Source organism: Dipodomys spectabilis, unplaced genomic scaffold (assembly GCF_019054845.1).
Source record: "Dipodomys spectabilis isolate Male_0828 unplaced genomic scaffold, ASM1905484v1 ptg000239l, whole genome shotgun sequence".
Lineage (NCBI taxonomy): Eukaryota > Metazoa > Chordata > Mammalia > Rodentia > Heteromyidae > Dipodomys > Dipodomys spectabilis.
In genome coordinates this window covers 1773820-1779792 of record NW_024870916.1, presented here as the reverse complement: position 1 = coordinate 1779792, position 5973 = coordinate 1773820, and the positions used below count along the sequence as shown (strand labels likewise).

The window sequence follows — 5973 nt, the reverse complement described above, 5'->3', positions numbered from 1 at the left end:
AAGTATAGAAGTTTTCTTGTATCTTTTTTATATGTATTTTTATTGTAAAGATACTGTACATAGGGGTTACAGTTACATAAGTAAGGTAATGAGTACATTTCTTATTAAGCATTGTTACCCCCTCCTTTGTTTTTCCCTACTATCCCTTACCTTCACACCTCCCCAACTCCCCCTTCCAGCCCCTCCTCTGATAGTGTCTAGTACATCTCAGTGTTACAATGGGTCAACCTGTATCCTTTCCTTATATATTAAATGAAGATATGCTGACTTGGTTTATGATGATTCTACTTGTGTAGAAACACCTAAAATCACTTGCCAAGTCCAAGAGCACATAAAAGAAACGCCATCAAATTTTTGTCCATTGGTATAATTGTGTTTGACACATTTGACAGGTTACAAATTATTCTCAAACTTCACTACATTAAAAATACTTTCTTTTTTTCCCTTATTTTCTTGGCCAGGAAATCAGCAAGACTTCAGTCAGCATTTCTCACATAGGACTTTTCACATTAGTGGGTTAAATGTATATGTAGAGACTAATCATCTGAGAATTCACTCATCTGCTTAGGAATTGATGCTGGCTGTTAGAAAACAGCTCAAGGAAGGATGTCATTCAAAGCCTTATAACTTTATTCTTTGCCAGGGTACTCTCCTGCTACTTTGGTTGTTGAGAGTGTCTACAAGAGCAAGCATTCCGTGGGGACCAGGGATACAACATATGGCCTATACTTACGGAGATTTCTGAGTGACTTGCTATCATCTGTACTGCATTTTGCAAGTCAAATCTGTCTAAACCTACCAGTTTTAAGAGATAAGAGTAGCGGTAAAAGAACTCTTAGAGACAAACACATCTTCAACATATCTTGTTCCAAGCATTCCGTCTAAGGCATATTCAGGAAGTGAAACTTGTGTTCTCTGTAATTATTTGTCTTTCTCCATGTGTGCATGTATACATGTGTATATGTATATGTGTATTTGTGTGTAAAGTAACGTACAAGTGTACATATATAAGGGCATATACAAATTTATATATGCATATGTAAATAAAATTACATATATAAATATATGTGCATATCTATCAGTTGTTCATTGATTTAATATAGAGTTCCCAGCACATTGTTATTCTCACAAAGTGTACAAGATAAATTGCTCTGAGAGTCTGTGCTCTATGATGAGCATCCCTTGTACTCAATTCCCCCATGACTTTGTTTTTCATCGCTATGAAAAACTTGGGTCTACTTTCCATTGGATAGCTTTATTTTCATTGCATGTAGTTACTAACATAATAAAAACAAAAGATTGCTTGTAAAAGAAAAAGAACGTTCAGGTCACAGGTAAAAAGTATCTTATCGATGGAGGCATAGAATTTCATTGTGTATATATACCACATTTTCTTGATCCATTCATCTAAAGGGTTGGTTCCATATCTTACCTATAGTAAATAATGCTGCAATAAACATAGTCGTGCTGGTAGGTTTAGTGTGGTTTTGATTGTAAACATTTGGGTAAATCCCCAAAAGTGGGATTGCTGGGTCATAAGGGAGCTCTATGTGGAGTCTTTTGAGAAACCTCCATACTAATATTCTATGCCTCCATCAGAAAGAATGACATTGCCCCATTTGTTAGGAAATGGAAAGACTTGGAAAAAATTATATTAAGTGAAGTAAGCCAGGCCCAAAGAAACATAGGTCCCATGGTTTCCCTTATTTGCAATATCTAGTATATGTCTGAGTCAAGCAGAAAAGGTCAGATAAGGTGATGTTAAAGAAATGATCCCTAAGATATGCATTCAAATGTTCTTTTTTCTTTCATGCGATTGTTTCTAACACATTCATAAGATTATTTCATTGTTGCTTTGTATGTCCCTCCCCCACAGTATAACCCCTGCTTTCACTGTATTTGAGGTCGGTATAATTTGTGGAGGGGAAGGGGAAAATCAAATCGTTTAAATAGGGATACAGGTGGACCCAATGCAACAATGAGATGTATAAGTCGTTATGTCGAAACAGAAATTTACAACTTTTGTGCGAGGGGAAGGTGGGAGGGGAGGGGAGGATTAGGGGGGAGTGGGGGGGAGGATGGGAAGGGATGGGAAGGGGACAAAAATGAGGAGGCTACAATGCTTGATAAGAAATGTACTCATTATCTTCCCCATGCAATTGTAACTCTTCTGTACAGTATTTTCACAATAAAAAAAAGAAATAGAAAAAAGTATCTTATCCATCCCAATGATTCCTATGAGATAAAATTTATAATACTAGTAAAAGTGAAAAGGAATTCCTAGATCTGGTGTTTTTCCATTTAGAATGGCAAAGAATAATATCACATCGCTGTTATAACTCTTAAAGAATGCAAAGGTAACTTATGGTCTCTATCATGTTCCCACAAAACCAGGAGATTCTGAAGGATAATAGTAGAACAACAGAAATTCTAAGTAGCAAACATGGAGCATGAAAGAGAATAAGAGGAAATGAGAGAGAGTGAAAGAAAGAGAGAAATATAAAAATGAAAGTGCATAACAGATTAAAAAAAGAGCTGAATGAGAAAATTCATACTGCTATCTTTAGACTCTATGTGTACATTCGAAGGTATCTGATGTATGATAAGCCATCAAAATGAAATATAAAGTTACTTTGATGAAAATAAAAATGACTCAGAAGTTGCAAATGCAAAAACAATCTTCACAGAAGCAAACTCTCAGAGATATTTCATGACTTTGGAAAGGATAAAGTGGCTGAAGTTAGTATAAATTTAGAAGTACGACAATTCACCAAAATATAAAACAATATTTATATCTTTCATTATATAACCCAAAGCAGAAAGCAAATGTTGTTTAGATGATGTTTTGAAAACACAGTCTCTCAGGTGCTGGGAAGGTGGCTCAGCGGTAGAGTGATTGCCTTGCATGCATGAGGCCCTGGGTTTGATTCCTCAGCACCACATAAGCAGAAAAAGATGGAAATGGTGCTGTGGCTCAAGTGGAAACGCTAGCCTTGAGATGAGGGACAGCACCCAGTTTCCAGACCCCATGATCAACAAAATAAAAATAAAAAACAAAAAAATCAGTGTCTCACTTTTGTGGCCTCAACTCTGTAATATTGTTGCTTCAGCCTAGGGCTAAGTTTTAAGATGTAGACACTTATCAACACTCCTGATTCAGATTCTACTTGATCATTTTTTAAATAAATATTTTGTTCTTAATTTTGCTCTTTGTAAATTCACATGCACCTATAAAAAATTGTTTGGCCATCCAGTAACCTTCTCAAATAACCTCCTAATGATGACTTACAAAAAGTTGTATTATATTATAAGTAGAATAATGCTACAAATAAAGAAAACTAATAATTAAATATTAATGATTAATAAAATAAAAAACAAAACAATTACTAGTATTTTCAGTATTTGAAGTGTACTACATATTAGATTTTAGCATTTTCTCATATTCCTATACAGTTAACACTGGCTACGGTTGTAATGTTCAACAAGAGTTTTATAGAATATGACTACTCTTTAAAATTACCCACTAAGATTACTATTTAAGGCTCATCTCATCATTTGTTTATGGTTTATATCATCATTTGTTCCTTGCTAGCATATAAAGTAAGGAAGGTCTAAGGTTTTAACAGAAACTGTGTAGTTAACAAAATCTAAACTCTTCACTCTGCTTCTTTACACAAAGACTTTGCAACTTTTCTTTAATCAAGTTTCTATAAACTCTGAAATGTACATTCTTAGTAGTATATGTCTGCTACCATAAATCTTAAATACTTCATAGAAAAGTTTTATATCTGCCAAAAAGTCCTAATTTTGGCATATATAACCAAATACTCAAAATTAAATATATTTAAAACATTAAATCTTTTAACAAACCTTAACACTTGCTGCTGTGTTCGTTATGACAGGTGCCTTGTATAGAATAATTGAATTCCTCCTCCTACACATCTCTTGAACAACAAATATCTGGAATTATTTTGTTTTTGACATGTCAATCTTGACTTTATTTTTAAATGTGTGCTTATGTAAGAAATATATGGTTCTAAAATTTCATGACAATTTGTTTTAACTTACTTTTTGTTGAATTGTATAGTTTAATAAAATCAATTACACTTTATATATAAAAATGTTCTCTGCTCAATTCAGCATCACATACACTAACATTGGAACGATACAGGGAAGATTAGCATGGCCCCTGCACAAGGATGACATGCAAATTCATGGAGCATTCCACATTTTTACAAGAACAGATGCTGGTGGAGATGTGGCCACAAGGGAACCGTATGCATTGTTGGTGTGAGTGTATACTTGTTCAACCACTTTGGAAAGCAGAATTGAAGTTCCTCAAAAGACTCCACATAGAGCTCCCCTATGACTCAGCAATTCCACTTTTGGGCATTTACCCAGATGATCACAAACAAGACAATACTAAAACTACCAGCACAACTATGTTTATTGCAGCATTATTACCATAGCTAAGATATGGAACAGACCCAGATGCCCCTCACTAGATGATTGGATCATGAAAATGTGGTATATATACACAATGAAATTCTATGCCTCCATCAGAAAAAATGGCATTACTCAATTTTTTAGGAAATGGAAGACTTGGAAAAATATTAAGAGAAGTAAGCTAAGGCCAAAGAAACATAGGTCCCATGTTTTCCCTTATTTTCAATAATGAATATATGTCTGTCATATGACCTGATAAAATGATGTTAAGGGAATTGAACCCCAAGATAGGGACACAATTGGTATTTTGTTTCTTGCTGTTGTTTCTAACATATTTATAATGTGTAATGTGATTTTTTGTTTCTTTATATGTTCCTCCCCCACTCTATAACTTCTGTTTTCACTTTATTTGAAGTTGGTTCACCTACATCTTGTATGTACACTTCTCTAATTTGCAGAGGGGAAGGGAAAAAAGGCTCAAATAAGGATACAGGTTGACCCATTATAACAATGAAAAGCACAGGTAACTATGTTGAAAAATGAACTTTACACTCTCGTTGGAGGCAGGGAGAGAAGAGTGTACTTGTTGAGGTGGGAGGGAAGGGATGATAGATGAAATATAAAGGAGGAGGCAACAATGCTTGTTAGGGATTGTACTAATTATCCTGCTTATGTGAATGTGAACCCTCTGTACAGTATGATTACAGTAAAAAACATATAAAATTGTCCTGAGATGGAAGAGTTTATTTCCTCTATTTTACCCATATAATATCATTAACAATGAAATTAATGTGACTTCTGGGAAGATGGCGGAGGAGAATCTCTCGTATAGAAAACAGTTTTAGTATTCTAATGAACAGTCCTATGATAGAGAATCACAGCAAGTGTGCCATTACAGTACAGAGAGTTTGGCCAGAGAGGCAAAATCCAGGCAAGTAGACAGATCTGAGAACTTGCCTGTATAGCTTCAGCTGCGTCGGCTGCTGTGGCTGCCCTGGCTGCAGTAGCCACAATACCTATAACACAGAGAATCTGGGACAAAGGTGCCAGACACAGGAGGCAAGCAGATTCCACTCAACACCAGCAAGAATTGACAAGGAAAAGGTATCTTCATCTGGCAGATCACAAACCAGACACGACCCAGGAACCAACACTCCGGCATGAATAGAACCCTGACATCCTGACTCTATCCAAGGGAGTAGAGGTGGGAAGGCTGCCCCTCCCCCCACCTGCCGGAGATCTCCATCTTTGATACAGCAAGGACAAGCTGAGCAGCTAACTCCAACTCAGGCCCTGGAAAGAATAAAAAGAGTCATTTAGCAGGTCACAGGAACCTGACCTGACCTGCCAGGCTCAACCCCACTCAGGGGAAAGTCACCCAGCCCAGACAGAGAAAACTCTGCCCCCAAACGAGTGGCTTTCTTCACTGGGTAAACAGAGCCAGAGGCTGCCCCTCCCTACAGCAGCCTAGTCAATCAGTTGAACTTTAGTAAACATAAATTCTGAGAATGGCTCCACACTGGGTTC

General features: G+C 36.3%; 1 non-coding gene across 1 annotated transcript; it reads left to right on the top strand.

Moving 5' to 3' along the window:
* Window positions 1-4127: 4127 nt before the first annotated feature.
* LOC122124536 lies at window positions 4128-4234 on the top strand. Its single transcript, XR_006150586.1, has one exon. It is a non-coding gene; the product is annotated as a U6 spliceosomal RNA (small nuclear RNA).
* The last annotated feature ends 1739 nt before the right edge of the window (window positions 4235-5973 follow it).